Here is a 22,772-nt window from a genome sequence, read left to right as displayed (position 1 = left end):
TATCAATTGTTGACAATAAGTGTCAGCAGTGCTGGTTACAGCAAATCGCAGTACACCACACGGTCGCCGTTCCACCAGATGCGTAACATTATCTCTTGAGGATGCGTGCAGATCGTTGTACGTGGAGTTCCCGCTTTGTTTGGGCTCAACGATTCCTTTATGCCGACTTGTGTGCCCGAGCGGTTCTAGGCGATACAGTCTGGAACCGCGCGATCGCTACGGTCGCAGGTTCGAATCCTGCCTCGGGCATGGATGTGTGTGATGCCCTTAGTTTAGTTAGGTTTAAGTAGTTCTAAGTTCTAGGGGACTGATGACCTCAGCATTTAAGTCCCGTGGTGTTCAGAGCCATTTGAATTTGATTCCTTTCTTTTCGTTAAGTTACTATAAAGACATCATTTCCTGTAACCGGTGACGACATTAGTTAGGGATAGCTGGTGTTGTTTGCAAGCCAATTGATGCCGAGCAAACAGAGATACACATATCATCACCTGCTGATTTTTATGATTTTTAGCTTAGAGCATGCGGTACACGTACACCCGATTTTTGAACGTTCCCCATTGGATGTACATGTCGCAGGATAGTGGAGTGAACATAGTTCATCATATTTTCCTGTTCTCGAGTACAGTGACGTGGATCATTGTGGATTAATGCATTTAAACCATTTTGGGCAAACCCTGAAGGTCTTCCTGAATGTGGAGAGTCGCTAATGTCAAAAAGATCCACCTTAAAATGGGAAAACAATTTTTTTGCCGTGCTCTGCCCAGTGGTATTATTCCCATACACAGCGCAAATATTTCTGGCAGCCGTCTCTGCTGTCACCCCTCTACTAAACTCAGACGAATATGTTGGAAATGTTCCGATTTCTCCACTTGAAACACCATTTCCTAGAGTCCACAAACCCACTCATTATCTCCAAATGACAAAACTCAGATACCAATAGTGAACTACAAATACACTACTGGCTATTAAAATTGCTACACCAAGAAGAAATGCAGATGATAAATGGGTATTCATTGGACAAATATATTATACTAGAACTGACATGTAATTACATTTTCACGCAATCTGGGTGCATAGATCCTGAGAAATCAGTACCCAGAACAACCATCTCTGGCCGTAATAACGGCCTTCATACGCCTGGGCATTGAGTCAAACAGAGCTTGGATGGCGTGTACAGGTATAGCTGCCCATGCAGCATTAACACGATACCACAGTTCATCAAGTGTAGTGACTACCGTATTGTGACGAGTCTGTTGCTCGGCCACCATTGAACAGACGTTTTCAATTGGTGAGAGATATGGAGAATATGCTGCCCAGGGTAGCAGTCGAACATTTTCTGTATCCAGAAAGGCCCGTACAGCACCTGCAACATGCGGTCGAGCATTATCCTGCTGAAATGTAGGGTTTCGCAGCGATCGAATGAAAGGTAGGGCCAGAGGTCGTAACACATCTGAAATGTAACGTCCACTGTTCAAAGTGCCGTCAGTGCGAGCAAGAGGTGACCGGGATGTGTAACCAATGGCACCCCATACCATCATGCCGGGTGATACACCAGTATGGCGATGACGAATACACGATTCCAATGTGCGTTCACCGCGATGTCGCCAAACACGTATGCAACCATCATGATGCTGTAAACAGAACCTGGATTCATCAGAAAAAATGACGTTTCGCCATTCGTGCACCCAGGTTTGTCGTTGAGTACACCATCGCAGGCGCTGCTGTCTGTGATGCAGCGTCAAGGGTAACCGCAGCCATGGTCTCCGAACTGATAGTCCATGCTGATGCAAACGTCGTCGAATTGTTCGTGAAGGTGGTTATTTTCTTGCAAACGTCCCCATCCGTTGCCTCAGGGATCGAGACTTGGCTGCACGATCCGTTACAGCCATGCGGATAAGATGCCTGTCATCTCCAGTGCTAGTGATACGAGGCCGTTGGAATCTAACATGGCGTCCCGTATTACCCTGCTGAACCCACCAATTCCATATTCTGCTAACACATATACTGCTAACAGTCATTGGATCTCGACCAACGCGAGCAGCAGTGTCGCGATACGATAAACCGCAATCGCGATAGGCTACAATGCGACCTTTATCAAAGTCGGAAACGTAATGGTACGCATTTCTCCTCCTTACACGAGGCATCACAACAATGTTTCACCAGGCAACGCCGGTCAACTGCTGTTTGTGTATGAGAAATCGGTTGGAAACTTTCCTCGAGTCAGCACGTTTGAGGTGTCGCCACCGGCGCCAACCTTGTGTGAATGCTCTGAAAAGCTAACCATTTGCATATCAGAGCGTCTTCTTCCTGTCTGTTAAATTTCACGTCTGTAGCACGTCATTTTCGTGGTGCAGCAATTTTAATGGCCAGTAGTGTAATAAATTACAGTCGATAAATAAACCCATAACAACATGAATACCTACACGCAATACGAAAACGCTACAAACTTACGCACCAACCTAATATATCCAACAGGCAGTTTAAAAAAAAGTTATTATTTAACTTTGTGGCCAGATGCGTTTCCTGATGTCATAGTTCTCAAGGTGACCTGAGTGAATTTGTGTTCGCTATCCGTTTGCGGTTTGTGCAAACTTTGTTCTGTATGTTATCGTATTGTAATTGTTTACTGTATCGTATTCTCTGCGGCACAATTTGCGGAACATCCCAGCTGTTGCCTATACAAAATTGAGAAACAGCAGGAATCCCAGCCCACAGTACTTAATCGGTCGCAAACAGCTGATTCAGGATTTGCTGATCTCCCAGACTTACTAGATGGCGCACTGCACATTATGCTATACGAAAATCTCCAAATACCAAATTATACACCAGTGTCCATGTATCCAAGGTGAAAGAGAGAGAGGAAAGTATAAAATTACAATTTACGTGTGTGATGATAGAATATGACATGGTGAAAAGAGATGAAACAGATTCCTTTCACATTCTGTTAGCTCTAATCTGCAGAACATCTATTTTTGATCAGCATAAACATTATGTTTAGCTCTGTTCTTTCTTGAGTCTCAGAATGTGCTGAATGAAGTGGTCGTGTGGCATTGATGGGCGGGAGGCCCATGCGGTGAAGTTCTGTCGCCGGGTTGCAAGTCTTATTTCACGTGACGCTACAATGAGCGACTTGCAAGTCGGTGAGGATGAGATGATGACGACAACACAATACCCAGTCCACGAGCGGAGAAAATCTCCAATGTGGCCGGGAATCGAACCCGGATCCGCTGCGTGGGAGGAAAACACGTTACCAATCAGCAAAGCAGGCGGACCTGTGCTGAATGGCGAGTGTTTTTAGAGTGACAGCCACGACTAACGCAGACGCAATACTCTGTAAACCACATAGCTACTTTCGAAGTGGAAAGACGTAAAACCTCAGATAGCAGACTACCACCAGCAACGTACAGGGCACTTGGGAAGCTTCTGAGGTGTTGTGATGTTTCACCTGGTGCGACTTTGACCTCAGGACTGTTCCACGGCTCTACAGATTGCTGTGGGTCCTGTAAACCCGCCATGGTGGAGATCGTTGCTGGGATACGGCGCGGATGTCCATGTCAGAGGTAAGTAATGGCGGCCGGGCACTTTCGACGCAAACTTGCACACGGCAACAGTGGAACACTCAATTGTCGGAGCGACTGTCCAAGCAACAATTACGTAGGCATGAAACAGGCGTTACACACAACACACCACTCTTAACAGTAGAACATAAAAATGACTATAGACATCTGAGAAACGGTCAAGCCCTGCCAGAAAATAGCTGTGGCAGAGACGAAACACCAGTACATCTGGGCACACCTAAACAACATAAACGTAAATTAATCCTCCCCTCACCAGAGGACAGGTTACCGTATAATGAAACAATAATACAGACAAATACACACACCAAAAAAGTTTTGCATCACCCCAGTTCCCAAAATTCCTGTGGACAGACGTTGATTGTGGATATTTTATCATAGACATAGTCCTTCTGACGGTTAAGAGATGTCACTAAACCCGCCAAAGATGTAAACAACCGCGTACAAAGATGTAAACAACCGCGTATGAGTAGCGCTAATACCTAGACGGTCAATACCGAGGTTCGATCGCGTCCGCATTGTTACTTTGCGCCAGGATGGGCTCTCATCAAGGGAAGTAGTGTCCAGGCGTCTTGGAGTGAACCAAAGTGATGTTGTTCAGACATGGAGGATATACAGAGACAGGAACTGTCGATAACATGCCTCGCTCAGGCCGCCCAAGGGCTACTACTGCAGTGGATGACCGCTATCTACGGATTATAGCTCGGAGGAACACTGACACCAACGCCACCATTTGAATAATGCTTTTCGTGCAGCCACAGGACGTCGTGTTACTACTCAAACTGTGCGCAATACGCTGCACCTTGCGCACCCCCGACGTCCATGGCGAGGTCCATCTATGAACCACGACACCATGCAACGCGGTACAGATGGGCCCAACAACATGCCGAATGAACCGCTCAGGATTGGCATCACGTTCTCTTCACCGATGAGTGTCATATATGCCTTCAACCAGACAATCGTGAGAGACGTGTTTGGGGACAACCCGGCCAGGCTGAACGCCTTAGACACACTGTCCAGGAGTGCAGCAAGATGGAGGTTACCTGCTGTTCTGGGGTGGCATTATGTACGGCCAACGTATGCCGCTGGGGGTTTGGAAGCCGCCGTAATGGCTGTACGATACGGGAATGTCATCCTCCTGTCGATAGCGCAACCACATCGGCAGCATATTGGCGAGGCATTCGTCTTCATGGGCGACAATTCGCGCCCCCATCGTGCACATCTTGTGAATGACTTCCTTCAGGATAGCGAGATCGTTCGAGTAGAGTGGCCAGCATGTTCTCCAGCATGAGCCCTATCGAACGTGCCTCGCATACATTGAAAAGGGCTGTTTGTGGTCGACGTGACCACCGACGACTCTGAGGGATCTACGCTGAATCGCCGTTGAGGAATGGGACAATCTGGACAAACAGTGCCTTGAGGAACTTGTGGTTAGTATGCCACGACGTATACAGGCATGCATCAATGCAAGAGGACGTGCTACTGGGTATTAGAGGTACTGGTTGTACAGCAATCTGGACCATCACCTCTGAAGGTCTCGCTGTATGGTGGTACAACATGCAATATGTGGTTTTCATGAGCAATAAAAAGGGTGGAAATGATATTTATGTTGATCCCTGTTCCAATTTTCTGTACTGGTTCCGCACATCTCGGAACCGAGGTGATGCAAAACTTTTTTTGATGTGTGTATAAATACGACTCATCAAAATGTCAACCATGTAAATAAATTGTACGTTTCATCCACGGTGGGAATACGCACGAAAGACGGCGCAGGTGCAAGAAACAATTATGTGTGAAACAAACGCAAACAGTAAAATTCAAACAACAAAAAGTGACCATGCTCGGTATGGATAGTGAACACAACATAAACACTCAAAAAGCTCACACTAAAAACATCACAAAAATCTTCAACTGACTGACTCCACATCACTCAAAAACAGAAATTACATAATGAGAACAGAAATTACATCAACAGATAAACACGACAATCCGTTACATCAGACAGAGCCCCAAAGTCATGAAGTACGAAACAAAATAGACTTTGATGACATCGAAGAGAACTTGCGCCTGTGTCGACTGGAAAACAAAGGAATTTATCAAACTGCGCTAGTACTAGTAATAAGACCGAATCGCCCACAGGGCGACACTATATGCTAACCCACCACTGAACAAACAGAAAAATTCTAGGAACCGAAAACCTACCAGCAACTAAACGCGAACTCTGTCATCTTTCACGCAGATCTTGTGGATGAAGAAATGAAGGCCTTAAGCTTGACAATGTTTACAAAGACCTGGTAAATGAGTGTGGACGCGTGTACCTCGATCACTCCCAGAGTGCGCTGAAGTGCTTAGTTTTTACTAAATTTCCACAGTGAAAGACTTGCAGCTAAACCGTATAGGAAAGCACGACGGTGGACGCAGAGCTTGGCAGGCTGGTGAAGGAGGTGTGCGCGGACATATTGTGTCTACAATAGCCGCACACACGAGGTGGAAGAATTTCAGGCCTTCCGAGGGAGTATATGCAAATCACCGGCGCAAATAAGGCCATGAAACACTGACTTTACAGTAACACAAATAAGGCAAATATGTACGCAGGGAAACATGGATCATCTCATTGATCTATGCCCGGCCTTTTGCTGAAGTAATAAAAGAAGTTCCGCGATTTGCAAATGGTAGACGTCTTCTTATCTCCACAGATATAAATACTCGGTCAACCCTCAGGTAGTCTGACGGAACGGACGCCAGAGGACAAATGATAGTCAACGTTATAAATGAATGTAATCTTCTCAATTTTAACAAACTAGGCCAGCCGCCAACTTCCAGCAGAAACAGTGGAGTAGGCAGCAACATACATTAATATTTCTCTGACAAGCGGTGCGTCATTAATACAGGTAACTGACAGGTGCTCGATAGGAGAACACTCAGAGGTCATGACGCAATAATTGTATACCTAAAACAAATACAGACACAGAAACATCACAAAATCCGAAGTTGCTGCCACACAAAGCAAACTGGCAAAAACTAAGGCATGTGATTGAAGTTTCCTCTGTGTCACCCAATAAAGTATCGAATATAGAGCTCACGTTCTAACAGACGTTTCACAGGGGACACAAGTTTCAGCAATACCTGCAATACGCGACGCACCCAAACAAAGGGTACCATGTTCAGCACTATTAACAAGGCTAAGGAAAGCCACTCGTCATAAACGACGATATTAATAAAAATGGAATGCACCACAGGAAAGAGAAATTACCACGACGCTAAAACACTATACAAAGACGAACAACGAGGGTGGTTTGAAAAGTTCTCGGCATCACCACGACAGGTCAGCACCAGCACAACGAGTTGTTCACGTGACCTTCATTGGACTGTTGCGTGTAAACACGTGCCACGTCAGTGCTTTTGGAAGAGAGCTGTGGGGGTGACGTGATTCTATTGTTACACCCGCGTAGTGATCTGCGAAGATGGAAAAATCGAGATTCGAGCGGTAATTAAGTAGTTCGTAAAGAAAAATATGAAAGCAAAGGACATTCGTGCAGATTTCCAGAATACACTGGGGGACTCAGCTCATTCATATTCAACTGTTGCCGAGTGGACAAATGAATTTAAATTTGGTCGGGAGAGCTCAGATCATGATCCGTGCAGTGGTCGGCCAAGGTGTGTCACTACTGCAGAAATCATTGCAAAAGTGCACAAAACGATGGAGGATCGCCGATTGAAAGTGTGTGAAAGTGCTCACGCTTGCCGGATGTCATATGAAAGGGTATATCACATTTTAACTGAAGGAACAGAAATGAAAAAAATTATCTGCAAGATGGGTGCCGTGACTCTTGACACTGGATCAAAAACATGTGCCATTGCCATGGCAAAATTACACGAACTAAGGTACGAATTGTTGCCACACCCGCCTTATTCACCTGATATGGCTCTTTCAGACGTCCATCTCTTCCCAAAATTTTTCTTGGTGCACAAAGATTCACTTCAAACAAAGAATTGATATTCAGTGTTGACAACTACTTTGCATGCCTGGAAGAAACTCATTTTCGAGACAGTATCAAGGCACTGGAACATCAATGGACCAAGTGCATTAATCTTCAAGGAGACTGCATTGAAAAATAAAACAGTTTCAGTGATATAGGTACTTTTTTGTATTCCATTCGGAGAACTTTTCAAACCACCCATTTATTTAAAAGTAGGAAAGACCACTGGGACATATATGTTAGAACAAACTTACAGAACAACATCTGGGAGGAGCCATTTAAACTGCAGACTGAATGTATTAAGCCCCTGACAGTATTATCAACACTGTAGAAACCAGATGGTACTAGCACAAAAGGCTGGAGATGCACATCACATGCACAACAAACTACTTGCTGACGATGACGACACTCAGGATAACCAACTACATACCGATCTTCGCAGAATACTCGACAGCAAACATGAAGATCGAAGATATCACCATCCCCTTTGCTTGCGAGGAAGTTGCATTGGCAGTACGCAAACTAAAGAACATAAGGGCTCCAGGCCGAGATGGCATCCACCCCAAAACCATCAAACGAGCTACTTCACTTACTGAATGATGCTCTACTAGAAGAACGAATACCGAATCCGTGGAAGACGGTAAATGCAGTAATAATCAAGAAAGCAGAGGACAAAGACCCGACTGACCCTAAGATATACAAACCAACATGCCTCATTAACATTCTGGCAAAGGTGCAGGAGAGATGGCTGTGCCACAGCCTTCAGCCGTACCGGCGCTTTTTGGCCTTAGCCCACATCAGTTTGGCTTTCAATCACATAAATTCATCGACAATGCAGTAAACAGGGCGGACCACAGAAATGACACACACAATAAATGATAAATACGTAATAGCAATCCTAACTGACAGCCTTTGGTTGCACTGCTTGCAAGACTTGGAGAGATAAGTATTCTGCTGGCTCTTACGACAACCTTAGAGATTATTGTAAAAATAGGGTACTGGTCGCCAAAAGTTTATAAAGAGGATAACCAGGGGCTGTCCACAAGGATCCACACGCGGACCGATTTCTAGGACATAGCCGTAGTATCACTGCTGAATACATTAGAAGACAACAACATGCGTACTCAGATGACATTGTGGTCATGGTGTGTGCAAACTCCAGGTTCCAATCAGAGAGTAAAGCCATGTACCTCGTGTTCATTGGTGGATGGTAAAAGACAACAAACTTACAACAGCAACCAACAAAATAGTTTGCTTACATCTAAGAGGCACACTGAAGAGAAATCCAATTATAAAGTTAAACAACATATCTATAAAAAGGAAAACTATGACAAGATATCTTGGCATTTATACTGACTAACGTTTACACTTGAACGATCATGCCAGACCAACAACTAACAAAGTGATGAAACTCGTAAACAGACTTGCAAGACTGAACACTATATGATACAGTCTACCCCTACAAACAATGAGGTTCTTTAGTCAATAACTTGTTTTCTGGCTAGTGCTTTGGCACATTGATAATGCTTAGGTACACATAAAACCACAATGTGACTGGTTCCAAGTCTTACCGAGCCCTTGTCCCTGAAATGGTTCAAATGGCTCTGAGCACCATGGGAATTAACATGTGATGTCATCAGTCCCCTAGAACATAGAACTACTTAAACCTAACTAACCTAGGGACAGCACACATATCCATGCCCGAGGCAGGATTCGAACCTGCGACCATAGTGGTTGCGCGGTTCCAGACTGAAGCGCCTAGAACAGCTCGGCCACACCGGCCAGCCTTTGCACCTAATGCAGATGGTTATGACATATTAAATCAGCTCCCAATCTCCACTATTACCTAATTTAAGAAATATATTGTAACCTGAATGATCAATACGTTACTAATTTTTACCCCATATGTACCACACAAGTATTACCACACATGTAACAGATGTATACCAAATACATAAAAAATATAAAGGGAAGAAATATCACATCATATCTAAGTCAAATTTAATGTATACCAAACACACAGAGGTATAAAAGGAGGAAATGTCACATCATAATTATCTAAGTCAAAATTATTGTAATTTCCTATGTCTTCTATTAAATACAATTTTAATTTTAACTTAAAATACGCCCTCAACCTTTCATGTTATTTATTATCCTTAAGTATATTAGCAACAAATTTAAACAAAACTGTATATATGCATCTGTACTTTATTTCTACTTTTCCTTTTTTTGTCCTTTTGTAAAATTCTTAAAAAATGTACTTACGATAAAACGGAATTTGCGTGATATAACATGTAAATCCATAAATATATGACCTGCTATATAATAACATGCAGCTGGTCTTTACTTGAGAAATAAATAACTAAATAAAAGACAAAGTAATTTAATCATTCTGTATTTCCCATCAAGAAAGACAATGGTCAGGAAACTGCAACTTGGCCAAAGCGTACATTAACTAAAAGATAAGTAAATCGTAGTAACTTGACCTGTCTGTCCAACAAGCTGAGCCAAGTGTATGATATATGAGTTCTAAAAGTTTGATGTTGCCTGTAATTTTCTGTTTACTGCTGTAACTTGGTATTAATAAAGACTTACTAAACGCAAGAACAAAATGTCGGAAATATAATAATAAATAAATGTTATTACTATCCCTTTAACATTAATGTACCACAGTCCAAATAACTGCACAAATTACTAAGTGCAATCTAAGTATACTTATTTTTCTTGTTGACCAGGAGCTAATTGTTTTCTGTTAGGTGAACATGAGACAAATCAATTGAAGCAAACACATTATTTCTTGCCAGCTGGCTGCAGTATTGTTATAGTGGTATACATATAACAAAGCCAGGTGATGAGATGAGGCACAGTGGCAGTGAACGAAGTAGTGTCACGAGATGATCTCGCCAACACTGTGTGTTTTGAGGTGCCTGTGTAACATTTAGTGCTGATTTTCATGTTAGATTAGGTGCTGTAAGTGTACTTAGACATCGTAGTGTTCATTATCGGTGGGACAAAGCAAATATGGTAAGTGCTGGGTTAAGAGGTGGCAGCGGTAGTTTATCAAGCATTTAAATTTACCTAAAGAAAGCCAGAATCAGAAAAAGTGGCAGTTCAGCTCGCACAAAATAAGGTGGCCCATGTGCAGAAACGCATTCTCGTCATCGTCACTGGGTGAATCCATCAGTAGTAGGGAGATGGCAGCAAGGATGCAATTTTGATATCAAATTTATATGAAAATTAATAAAGGTGATCAATTAATTACCTCCACCCGGATGATATCATGTGCTTTCCTCAGCTGGCACATGGGTCCCTCCCCTCTTCCCACCCCTCTGCCTCCTCCACCTACCCTTTTGGTAGGAATTTCGAATTTTGGCGGGAATTTCAGAAATGGCCCCTAAGGCTGTGCTAACCTCCCACCCCACTCTCCACCTGGGAATTGGGGGGAAATTCGAAATGGCAGTGCCCTTTCCAGGCCTCGAATCCCAGTCCTTCTGGAAGGAAAGCCTGTGTTCACCCCCAACACAATTATACAGCCAGAGAAGCTTCAAATTGGTAATAGCCAATAGGAACGCAGCTTCTGATCACATCAGGGATTTAAGGTGGGCTCAGAAACTCTGCAGCCTCAGTTGTAGTCAGCATGAAATGCTACCTGAGATTGTCCAGCACTACCCAGCAGCAGCACAGTAGCCGTGGAAGAGTAAGTACCCCTTACTTTATGTCTGTGTTTACTGTCTTGTGAGGAAGATGAAGTCTTTGTGCCGCTATTATTGCTAGTAACGATTTTTCTTCTTTGTTCATCAGTGGATGCGAAGGCCTCCTGCTTGCTGGGGTCTGCAGCAGTGATGTGTCTCAGCCCATTGGGACCTACAGCAGCGGCAGCACCCTGAGATCCAGTCGCACGTCTGGTCAACTTGTTGGAGTAGGACAGTCAACTGTCATGGTCAACTCAAGACACCAAGCCAGTTCCTGACTCACAGAAGTGCCCTGGGGTACTAATCAGCATGATGTAGGTCGGCATTGGACCCAATCATACATGCCATCGCAGAATATTTCAGTGGTACTGTGTGGACAAAGGGAGGACATAGTGGATGAGAAAATACCAATTAAGTCCTGTGCACCACTACAGTTCAGTTCAGTATATAATTTAACCGCTGGTATAGAAGTGTCCGCAGACAGAGACTGGCATGTTGTGACAGAGATGGAGAACGCAGCTAAAAGTGTTAAAGGGCAGTTTATGGAGGTGGAACGGGATGAACTGTGCAGTGCAAAAGCCTACATCAGGCAGCAGGTGACCACTGAGTATCATCCAAGCCGCCCTCCTCCAGAGACTTACTGTGCTGCTCTTACTCAATCCATTACAACAGTGTACGATGACTCTGCACTCCACATGAAATCAGGTGACACATCCATTATCTACAGCACTCCACCATTACAACCTTGTTTGGTCTACAGATGATGCAATCCATTGCGTTGGAAAAACTAAACAGAGGGCTGCCTTTTGTTAAAGCTGTATATAGGGACAGTATAGAGTATCAGTGTAAAAACAGGATGCATGTAGATGACTTTGAACAGGGGTCAGTACCAAAGGCAATTAATGTACTACCAATAAGTTTAGGAGAAATAAATGATGAATTCTGCACCTACAAGAAGGCTTTATTTCCTGTATTCTGTATTGGCATTAAGATAAAGAAAGAACCTGTTGATATAGTGCACCCCGTGTAGAATTACTGAATAAAAATGTGTATAAACATGTATATGTTTTCATTTCTTACCTCATATTATATTGCAAGCTATTGCAATTGCTATTGCTGTTGCAACCAGTATTTCCACTGTAAACATGCAACAGCAAAAATTCGCATCATTTTAACTAAATTCTCTGTAAAAGCTCATTGAACGCTAGTTCCTGACATAGTCGGTTTCATGGCAGGGGATGGTGTTCATTATTTTCCATGAAAACCCTTTGCACGCCAATACCTGATGTAATAGGTATCATGGCAGGGTAGGTGAAGCATAAAGACCTCGTTGTAAGTGACTGGACCTGTGATGGCGAGCATAAAGACTGGAACAATGGCATACTCCCTTCTGACCACATATGTGCAATAATTGTAGGTCCATCCAACTCAGCAAGACAAATATTCTCATGTCACTGCTAACATACCCAGATGGAGTCTGCTTTGAGCATGTATGTGTATTTTTAAAAACACTGTTTCATCCCAAATACCAACTACTACAAGAGATATAACCTAACCTAACCTAACCTAACCTATGCAAGGTGTAGAGGGTGTGACATACACGACATTCAGAGAGAACAGTGATATCCGTCCACTGTAAAAAAATAAACTCAAACACTGTGTTCATATTTGATGATGTTGCTGTGAAAAACCAAGATCAACTTCGACGATATTTCTGTTTTTGGTCATCATTTCGCTGTACATGTATTTTATCTGAGTCAGACATTCCAGACTCCCAAAACAGCTGGAGAGGGATAATGCAAACCTGATTACAGCATTCAAACAGGACAATCTGAACCTAAAACACATTCACAAGGCTCATGTAGGAACCAATATGTCGTTCAATGATTTTGTAAAGATATGTGGAGATTTCTGGAATCACTCACAGTATGTGTTTCTTGTACAGCCAGTTCAAGTGAATTTGGTGACATTGTCAATACGCTGCAAGTGTACCATGAGAGATTTGGACATCAACACAAATAATACGTGAAATGCACTTTGAAGCAAATGAACATCAGTGTGGGTGGGTGCAAAGAAAAATTCTGTGTTGGATATGCACTTGGAAAAATGCATAGACTGCCACCCAGGAACGGAATGAACTGACCAGTGGTTACAGGTGAACAAACCCTAAGTCTAAAGAGTTTCTCAGAAAAGCTCACTATTACATATGTTTCAAAAATAATTTTAGCAAGTTCCGTAAAAGTTTCCTTCCTAAGCAGAAAACTGAAGTCATCACAGTCCTGGAACAGTTTTTGAATGAAGCCAAGACAAATGGTCATTTTTTCAGACAGTTTTTGTGTGATGGAGGTAGAGAATTTGCTAACAAGAAAGTCAGAATTGCTGGCAAGCAGAGGCATAGTGCATTTCATCGCTCCACCCTGCAGAGCACAGCAAAATGGCATTGCAGAAAGAGAAAACCACACCATTGTGGAGTGTGCAAGTTCTATGTGGAACCCCAGTAAATTGCCAAAGGAACTGTGGACAGAAACATACAATACTGCTGCTTATCTTTTAAATTGCACTGGTTAGTTCTCTACTGAAAACAAGCCTCGTTATAAACTGTGGTATAGATGACCAGTAGGCAACCTGGATCACCTGAGAATCTTTTGAACAGTATGTCAAGTGCATGTGAGTAAGAATCTTCGTTTAAAATTTGACAACAAAGCTATGCTTGGACATCTGGTGGAGTACGTAAATAACAATATGGCTTTAGTGTCTGGATTCCATCTCAAAGAATAGTTGTACTCTTATGATGTAAAATTCAAGCCTGAAGTTGTATGGAAACTGTGCACCAGTGCTGCTGAATTTGAAGCTGCTGGTGAAGACACTGTTCAATGGAGTCAGCCTAATCAGACTTTTGGTGAGAAAAAGCAATTAGAGAAGCTGTCAGCCATGACAAGAGAACAGAAAGAGTAAGTAAAGTGGAAGAAGACTTGGAAACATCAAGTTCCAGAGGAAGTAATAAGAAGGAAGAAGATTTGAATATGGTGTCAAGTTCTGGAAGAAGCAAAGTTTTGAGCCTGAAATGAAGAAGCAAACACAAGAAGAAGAAACCAGAATGGATGACCAGTAGAGATTATACGTATATCATCAGGGACAAGGACCCAAGCTCATATGCAGAAGTTTTACAGTCAAGTAATAAAAATCAGTGGCTGTAGCCCATTCATTAAGAATTAAAGGCCCCGAAAGATAATAATGTCTTGGATATTAGTTGAGCATCTAAGTGGCGTAAGGATTTTGCAAAATTGATGGGTCTTATGGAAGAAAACTGCAGAAAATGGGGAAGTTCACTTCAAGGATTGATTTGTGCCCAGAGAACACATACAAAGACAAGGAATTGACTATGAAGAAACGTTCACCCCTGTTGTGCATTATGATACAATTCTAACTCTGTTGGCAGTGGCTGCTGCAGAGAAATTGAAGCTCAACCACTTTGATGTCAAAACAGCATTTCTAACTGGTGTACTGGAAGAAGGTTTTGAAGATGGTACTGGGCATGTTTGTTTGCCGAAGAAAAGTCTGTATGGTCTCAAACAGTGACCCGTGTCTCTTCTACCACCAGAGAAACAAGAACTGTTTATATGTTGCAATCTGTGTTGATGATGGTTTAGTTGTGGGCAGCAACAGAGCAGATATTGAAGAGATCATGAAAATGTTGAAGCTGGAGTTTCATACAACTAGAGAGTCTCTCTTTGTGGGTATGAAGTTACAGCAAAATGAAGATGGGTCAATAGCAGTGAACCAAGAAGACTACACAAAGAAAATTCTGAAATGATTTGGAATGGCTGAATTTAATGGAATTTCTACTCCAACTGAATGTGAAAAAAATAATGTCAAAGAGAAGATCACAGCCAAAGTTCCATATCGAGAGGCAGTGGGTTGTCTCATGTATTTGGCTACAGTGTCACGTCTGGACATTGATTTCACAGTGAACGAAACAGCTAGAGCAATGGCAGATACTACAGTTCAAGACTGGAATCAAGAGAAATGAATTTTTAGGTCCTTGAAGAATACAGTGGACTATGGAATTAAGCACAACAACAAAGAGAGGTTGAAAGTCTACAGTGATGCTGATTATGCTGGTGACAAGGACATGGAACATTCAATGACAGGTGTCATCCCAACTATCAGTCATGGGGCTGTATCATGGACCAGTCAATTACAAAAGACAGTGGCAACATCTACTATGGAAGCAGAAATAATATCAGCCAGTGAAGGAGCAGAGGAGCTGATCTGATTAAAAAGGTTGTTGTGTGAATTGATTGGAACTTCCAAACAAGTGAAACCTCCTAACTGTATGTTGACAATGCAAGGACAGTAAAACTGTCCCAAAACCCAACATATCATCGAAAATCAAAGCACATAGTAGTCCATAACATCTACATCAGGGAAAGATTCTTGAATGGGGATCTTGAATTAGAACACATTGATGATACCAACCACTTAGCTGATCTACTAACCAAGCCCCTGGAAAGGGTTCGACTCGAGATGTTGCTTGAAAGAATTGGAGAGCCGAAGATTAAATCCATGTGAAGTTCAATACTAACCTTTTATTTTTCTTTACAGAAAGTTTCAATATTAAAAGAAAAATGAAATGTATTGTAATATCTGGATAATGTTAGTTTTTCGTATCTTTGTCATATGTGTACAACTGAATATTTAGACAGTAGAACCGAGGGTGCTCGTCTTTGTCACAAAACTGAACCTATTATGTGCGTGTGTTTGAGTGTGTGAAACGATGTAAATCTTATGCACTTTGTAGTTGCAGAACACTAAAATAAATATAAAATCTTTCCTTATGTTAAGTTGACAAATCCTGTATTATTATTAAATACCCTAGAATGCATAATCACTAATCCTAATACTCTCTTTATTAAATATATTATGAAAATAGTGATAACCTCACTTCATTGCATTGATGAAACTGTAACATCTAATTTACAAACACTATTCATGTAGAGAAAATGATGCATGGAAAACCTATACTAGCAAGCAAAATTGGCTGAAGCTTGAAATCAGAACATGACATTGATAATAGGTTTCCAAAATTTTATTTCTATCTTCCACAAGTTGTGTCATGTTATTCTTTCTTCATCTGGGAACCTTACCAAATACAATTTATAAAAGACGTAGGAAAAATACAAGGAAGAGCAGTACTTTTTGTCATGAGTTTACCTAGCAAGAACATGAGCATCACAGAGATGCGTGTCCAACGTCATTAGGAGAGAGTTTTACTGCTACAATTCTAGAGTGTGCATGTTTCAAGAAGTGTCAAGCTTGTGCTCTTCCATGTATCTCTTAAAATGACCATGATGGTAAAATGACTGCTTACTAGCAGTCATCTGTTCTACTCACAATTCGGCAATAGAAGAGGAAAGGTGGGAGGGAGGGTGGGGGAGAGTGATCACAAGGGTGCCAAAAGTACCCCACTACTCACAGTAATGTTGTTTCTGTATTATACTTACAGATTTATACACTGTATACAGAATGAACCATGTAACAGGTACTTCCCAAGTATATTATAGCTGAGTCTATAGGTTTTGAAACAAAAGTTGCCAACAAATGGGAGCAAGCAAAAGTGCAGGTAATTTAGCCTGCCCAGCTAGCTGTGCAGTCTAACGTGCTGCTTACTGAGTGGGAAGACAGGCTGATACCTGGCACGAATCCATCCAGTGGATTAGTGTTGAAGGAGGTCCGGTGTGCCGGCAAGCCTGTGGATTGTTTTTAAGATGGTTTTCCATCTGCCTCGGTGAATGCAGGCTGGTTCCCCTTATCCCACCTCAGTTACACTGTGTCAGTGATTGCTGTGTATACACTGTCTCCATGTATGCGTACACCATAATTACTTTACCACGGAAACATTTGGGGATACACTTGTTTGCTATGAGATGTTCCTGGGGCGGGGATCCACTGGGGGCTGAATTGCACAATAACACTGGGTTCGGTGTGGGGCGGTGGTGGGATGTGTAGACCGCTGTGGCCTGTTGTGGGGTTGTGAACCACTGAGGGATACAGCAGGATGAAGCTTCTCTGTCATTTTTAGGTCCTTGGTTCAATACACAATACACACACATACGTAATTTGTTCAATTGGTGACAGTTTGTAATATATCATTCTCACCCATGACATGGGTCATCTTCTTAGTGGATAGGGACACCACAATTGGGTGCACGTATTCTGGTGAATGAGGGTTTTGTACAGCTTGGAGCTCATTGGTTGATCTTTATGTAAACCATCTGATGCAGTATGTGGTCAGAATGCACTAGACTTGTTAAGGGCGGGTGAATTTTCCATGAAGGCAGCCATTCTCCTCCTCCTGTTGGAAATAAACTTCTGAAAAGTTCTGGCAGAAGCCAGCACTTTTCATAGAAGTGTTATTAGTGGAGGTGAGAAATGGTGGAAGAAAATGCCTGCACTTCGGCTCCTGGGGACAACTAGTTTAAAGGCCTTAATTCTAAAAGGATTTTGTGGAGCTGTATGATAGTCCTCCTGAGTGCGGGAGGTAAATCTTGGGCCCTGTGTGGGAGATGATGTTTTAAGTGTGTTGCATATATCTAGTCAGGTATGAGTTTTCATTCACAATCCACAATGTTATATGTAAGTACAGACACGGACGGGTGTAGGGTTCTGGTTGAGTCACTTCTGACTCTAGTTGAAAGTCCTGGATTCAAGAGTGTGGGTGTGCTCAGGAGCAAGAGGTCTCTTTATCAGAACACGGAACATGTAGCCAATAGCTGTCTGGGGGCAGTATTTAATAAAAGTGACAGACTTGAAGTGCAGTTTTTTGTGATTATTGAAGTATACTGCCTGATGAAAGGAAAAAAGGCACTCATGAGGGGAGGAGCAAATGGAACAAAACTTCATGTGTTAGAGGGTATGTTAAATTTGATGATTACAAAAATTAGTCCAATTTAGAACAAACTTTGCAACATGAGCTCACCAACCAGTATGGCATTGCACATCCTCTGACCTGGATGCATGCACTGATTCAGTTGGGAAGGCTGTGATAGAGATGTTGTAGCATCTTTTGAGACAAGCTGGCCCACAATTGATGTAACTGGTTGTCGATATTCTGGATACTGCCACTGAGATGAGTTGATGTCCAAGCTGGTCCTATTTGTGTCCTATTGGGGGCAGATCTTGCGAGCTTGCTGGTCAGGGGAGTACCTCAATATTACACAGACAGTTTACAGAGACATGTGCCGTGTATGGACGAGCATTGCCTTGTTGAAAGATAGCAACACAACATTGCCGTGTGAGAGGATGCAGGATGCCCATGACCCTTTGTGCTGCTAGAGTTCTCGCAATCATTTCCAGCCATCACCTGAAGTCATACCTGGAGGTACCTCCCAGGAATAACATGACTGTGCCTCTGCAAAACATTGGAAGAATGGCACCTCTCCCCAGGTTGCCTCCTTATTTGCCAGCAATGGTTATCCATGGTGGTGAGGAACCACAATTAATCACTGAACACAATGTGGCATCATTCATCAGCAGTCCATGCCTCCTGGCCACAGCACCATTCCAGACACAGCCATTTGGGATGTGGTGTTAATGGCAGCCTACTCATTGGACAGTAATTCCCTAGTCCGGCTCTGCTAGTCTCCGGCCTATGCTGCTGGATGCCACATTACTTGTTCTGGAATGGCAGACACAGATGTACAGGGGTTATTACGTTGTGCTCGGTGCACAATATTGTGACCATCTCTTGTGGTGGTCAGACGTAGTCAACTGGAATGATGATGACAGGTGCACCTGCCATCATGTTCCCATGCAGTTCATTTGGCCAATGTCACATCTGAATACCCTACAAATCTGGATACTGCACAAATCAACCAGCTTTCCAAATGTACACCCACCATGAACCTCCTTTTAAACTGTCAGGTCCTGATAACGCTGTGTCTCACAATTAAGTGGCATCTTCATGTCCTTCACAGTTAGCACTCAACATCTGATGCTGTTCACACCCCTTATTTCCCTACAGGCCAGGTAGCAGCACTAAACATGAACTACAGTAATACACTCTGATGGTCATTCTTTATTAACAACAGTGAAACACCTTGAGAAAGTGGAATTTAGTAAAAGATCATTGAGAGAGTTATTTCTTCCTGGAATTTTCATTGCTGATGTACAAAAAATATATATATATATATATATATATATATATATATATATATATATATATAAAATAGAAAGAAACTTCCCCATGGGAAAAATATATTAAAAACAAAGGTTCCAAGACTTACCAAGCGGGAAAGCACCGGCAGACAGGCACATGAACAAAACACACAAACACACACACAGAATTACGAGCTTTCGCAACTGGCAGTTGCTTCGTCAGGAAAGAGGGAAGGAGAGGGAAAAATGAAAGGATGTGGGTTTTAAGGGAGAGGGTAAGGAGTCATTCCAATCTCGGGAGCGGAAAGACTTCCCTTAGGGGAAAAAAAGGACAGGTGTACACTCGCACACACACACACACACACATATCCATCCGCACATACACAGACACAAGCAGACATATTTAAAGGCAAAGAGTAAGGGCAGAGATGTCAGTCGAGGCGGAAGTACAGAGGCAAAGAAGTTGTTGAAAGACAGGTTAGGTATGAGCGGCGGCAACTTGAAATTAGCGGAGGTTGAGGCCTGGCGGATATCGAGAAGAGAGGATATACTGAAGGGCGAGTTCCCATCTCCGGAGTTCGGATAGGTTGGTGTTGGTGGGAAGTATCCAGATAACTCGGACGGTGTAACACTGTGCCAAGATGTGCTGGCCGTGCATCAAGGCATGTTTAGCCACAGGGTGATCCTCATTACCAACAAACACTGTCTGCCTGTGTCCATTCATGCGAATCGACAGTTTGTTGCTGGTCATTCCCACATAGAAAGCATCACAGTGCAGGCAGGTCAGTTGGTAAATCACGTGGGTGCTTTCACATGTGGCTCTCCCTTTGATCGTGTACACCTTCCGGGTTACAGGACTGGAGTAGGTGGTGGTGGGAGGGTGCATAGGACAGGTTTTACACCGGGGGCGGTTGCAAGGGTAGGAGCCAGAGGGTAGGGAAGGTGGTTTAAGGATTTCATAGGGATGAACCAAGAGGTTACAAAGGTTAGGTGGACGGCGGAAAGACACTCTTGGTGGAGTGGGGAGGATTTCATGAAGGATGGATCTCATTTCGGGGCAGGATTTTAGGAAGTCGTATCCCTGCTGGAGAGCCACATTCAAGGTCTGATCCAGTCCCGGGAAGTATTCTGTCACAAGTGTGACACTTTTGGGGTTCTTCTGTGAGAGGTTCTGGGTTTGAGGGGATGAGGAACTGCCTCTGGTTATCTGCTTCTGTACCAGGTTGGGAGGGTAGTTGCGGGATGCGAAAGCTGTTTTCAGGTTGTTGGTGTAATGGTCGAGGGATTCAGGACTGGAGCAGATTCGTTTGCCACGAAGGCCTAGGCTGTAGGGAAGGGACCGTTTGATATGGAATGGGTGGCAGCTGTCGTAATGGAGGTACTGTTGCTTGTTGGTGGGTTTGATGTGGACGGATGTGTGCAGCTGGCCATTGGACAGATGGAGGTCAACGTCTAGGAAAGTGGCATGGGATTTGGAGTAGGACCAGGTGAATCTGATGGAACCAAAGGAGTTGAGGTTGGAGAGGAAATTCTGGAGTTGTTCTTCACTGTGAGTCCAGATCATGAAGATGTCATCAATAAATCTGTACCAAACTTTGGGTTGGCAGGCTTGGGTAACCAAGAAGGCTTCCTCTAAGCGACCCATAAATAGGTTGGCAAACGAGGGGGCCATCCTGGTACCCATGGCTGTTCCCTTTAATTGTTGGTATGTCTGGCCTTCAAAAGTGAAGAAGTTGTGGGTCAGGATGAACCTGGCTAAGGTGACGAGGAAAGAGGTTTTAGGTAGGGTGGCAGGTGAGCGGCGTGAAAGGAAGTGCTCCATTGCAGCGAGGCCCTGGACGTGTGGGATATTCGGGTATAGGGAAGTGGCATCAATGGTTACAAGGATGGTTTCTGGGGGTAACAGACTGGGTACGGATTCCAGGCGTTCGAGAAAGTGGTTGGTGTCTTTGATGAAGGATGGGAGACTGCATGTAATGGGTTGAAGGTGTTGATCTACGTAGGCAGAGATACGTTCTGTGGGGGCTTGGTAACCAGCTACAATGGGGCGGCCAGGATGTTTGGGTTTGTGAATTTTAGGAAGTAGGTAGAAGGTAGGAGTGCGAGGTGTCGGTGGGGTGAGGAGTTTGATGGAGTCAGGTGAAAGGTTTTGTAGGGTGCCTAAGGTTCTGAGGATTCCTTGAAGCTCCGCCTGGACATCAGGAATGGGATTACCTCGGCAAACTTTGTATGTAGAGTTGTCTGCAAGCTGACGCAGTCCCTCAGCCACATACTCCCGACGATCAAGTACCACGGTCGTAGAACCCTTGTCAGCCGGAAGAATGATGATGGATCGGTCAGCTTTCAGATCACGGATAGCCTGGGATTCGGCTGTGGTGATGTTCGGAGTAAGATTAAGGTTTTTCAAGAAAGATTGAGAGGCAAGGTTGGAAGTGAGAAATTCCTGGAAGGTTTGGAGAGGGTGATTTTGAGGAAGAGGAGGTGGGTCTCGCTGTGATGGAGGACGGAACTGTTGCAGGCAGGGTTCAATTTGGATAGTGTCTTGGGGAGTTGGATCATTAGGAGTGGGATCAGGATTGTTTTTCTTCGTGGCAAAGTGATATTTCCAGCAGAGACTACGAGTGTAGGACAGTAAATCCTTGACAAGGGCAGTTTGGTTGAACCTGGGAGTGGGGCTGAAGGTGAGGCCTTTGGATAGGACAGAGGTTTCGGATTGGGAGAGGGGTTTGGAGGAAAGGTTAACTACTGAATTGGGGTGTTGTGGTTCCAGGTTGTGTTGACTAGAATTTTGAGGTGTTGGGGGGAGTGGAGCTGGAAGTGGGAGATTGAGTAGATGGGAGAGACTGGGTCTGTGTGCAATGAGAGGAGGTTGAGGTTTGTTGGAAAGGTTGTGGAGGGTGAGTGAGTTGCCTTTCCGGAGGTGGGAAACCAGGAGATTGGATAGTTTTTTGAGGTGGAGGGTGGCATGTTGTTCTAATTTGCGGTTGGCCTGTAGGAGGATGCTATGTACAGCCGGTGTGGATGTGGGAGAGGAAAGATTGAGGACTTTGATTTGGGATAGGAGTTGACGGGTGTGTTCATTGGCCGAGTCCATGTATAGGTAAAGGATTAGGCGGGTGAGGGCTATGGATTGTGCTGTTTGGAACTGGTATAAGGACTGATGGAAAGAAGGATTGCAGCCAGAGATGGGAACTTTAAGTGTGAGGCCTTTGGGAGTAATGCCAAATGTCAGACAAGCCTGAGTAAATAAAATATGGGAGCGTAATCTGGCTAGGGTGAAGGCATGTTTGCGGAGGGAATGTAAATAAAATTTAATGGGGTCGTTGTAGGGATGTTGTGAGGTTGACATGGTATTAGTAGGTGGAAAG

Source organism: Schistocerca gregaria, chromosome 6 (genome assembly GCF_023897955.1).
Source record: "Schistocerca gregaria isolate iqSchGreg1 chromosome 6, iqSchGreg1.2, whole genome shotgun sequence".
NCBI lineage: Eukaryota > Metazoa > Arthropoda > Insecta > Orthoptera > Acrididae > Schistocerca > Schistocerca gregaria.
This window is presented reverse-complemented; position numbering follows the sequence as displayed.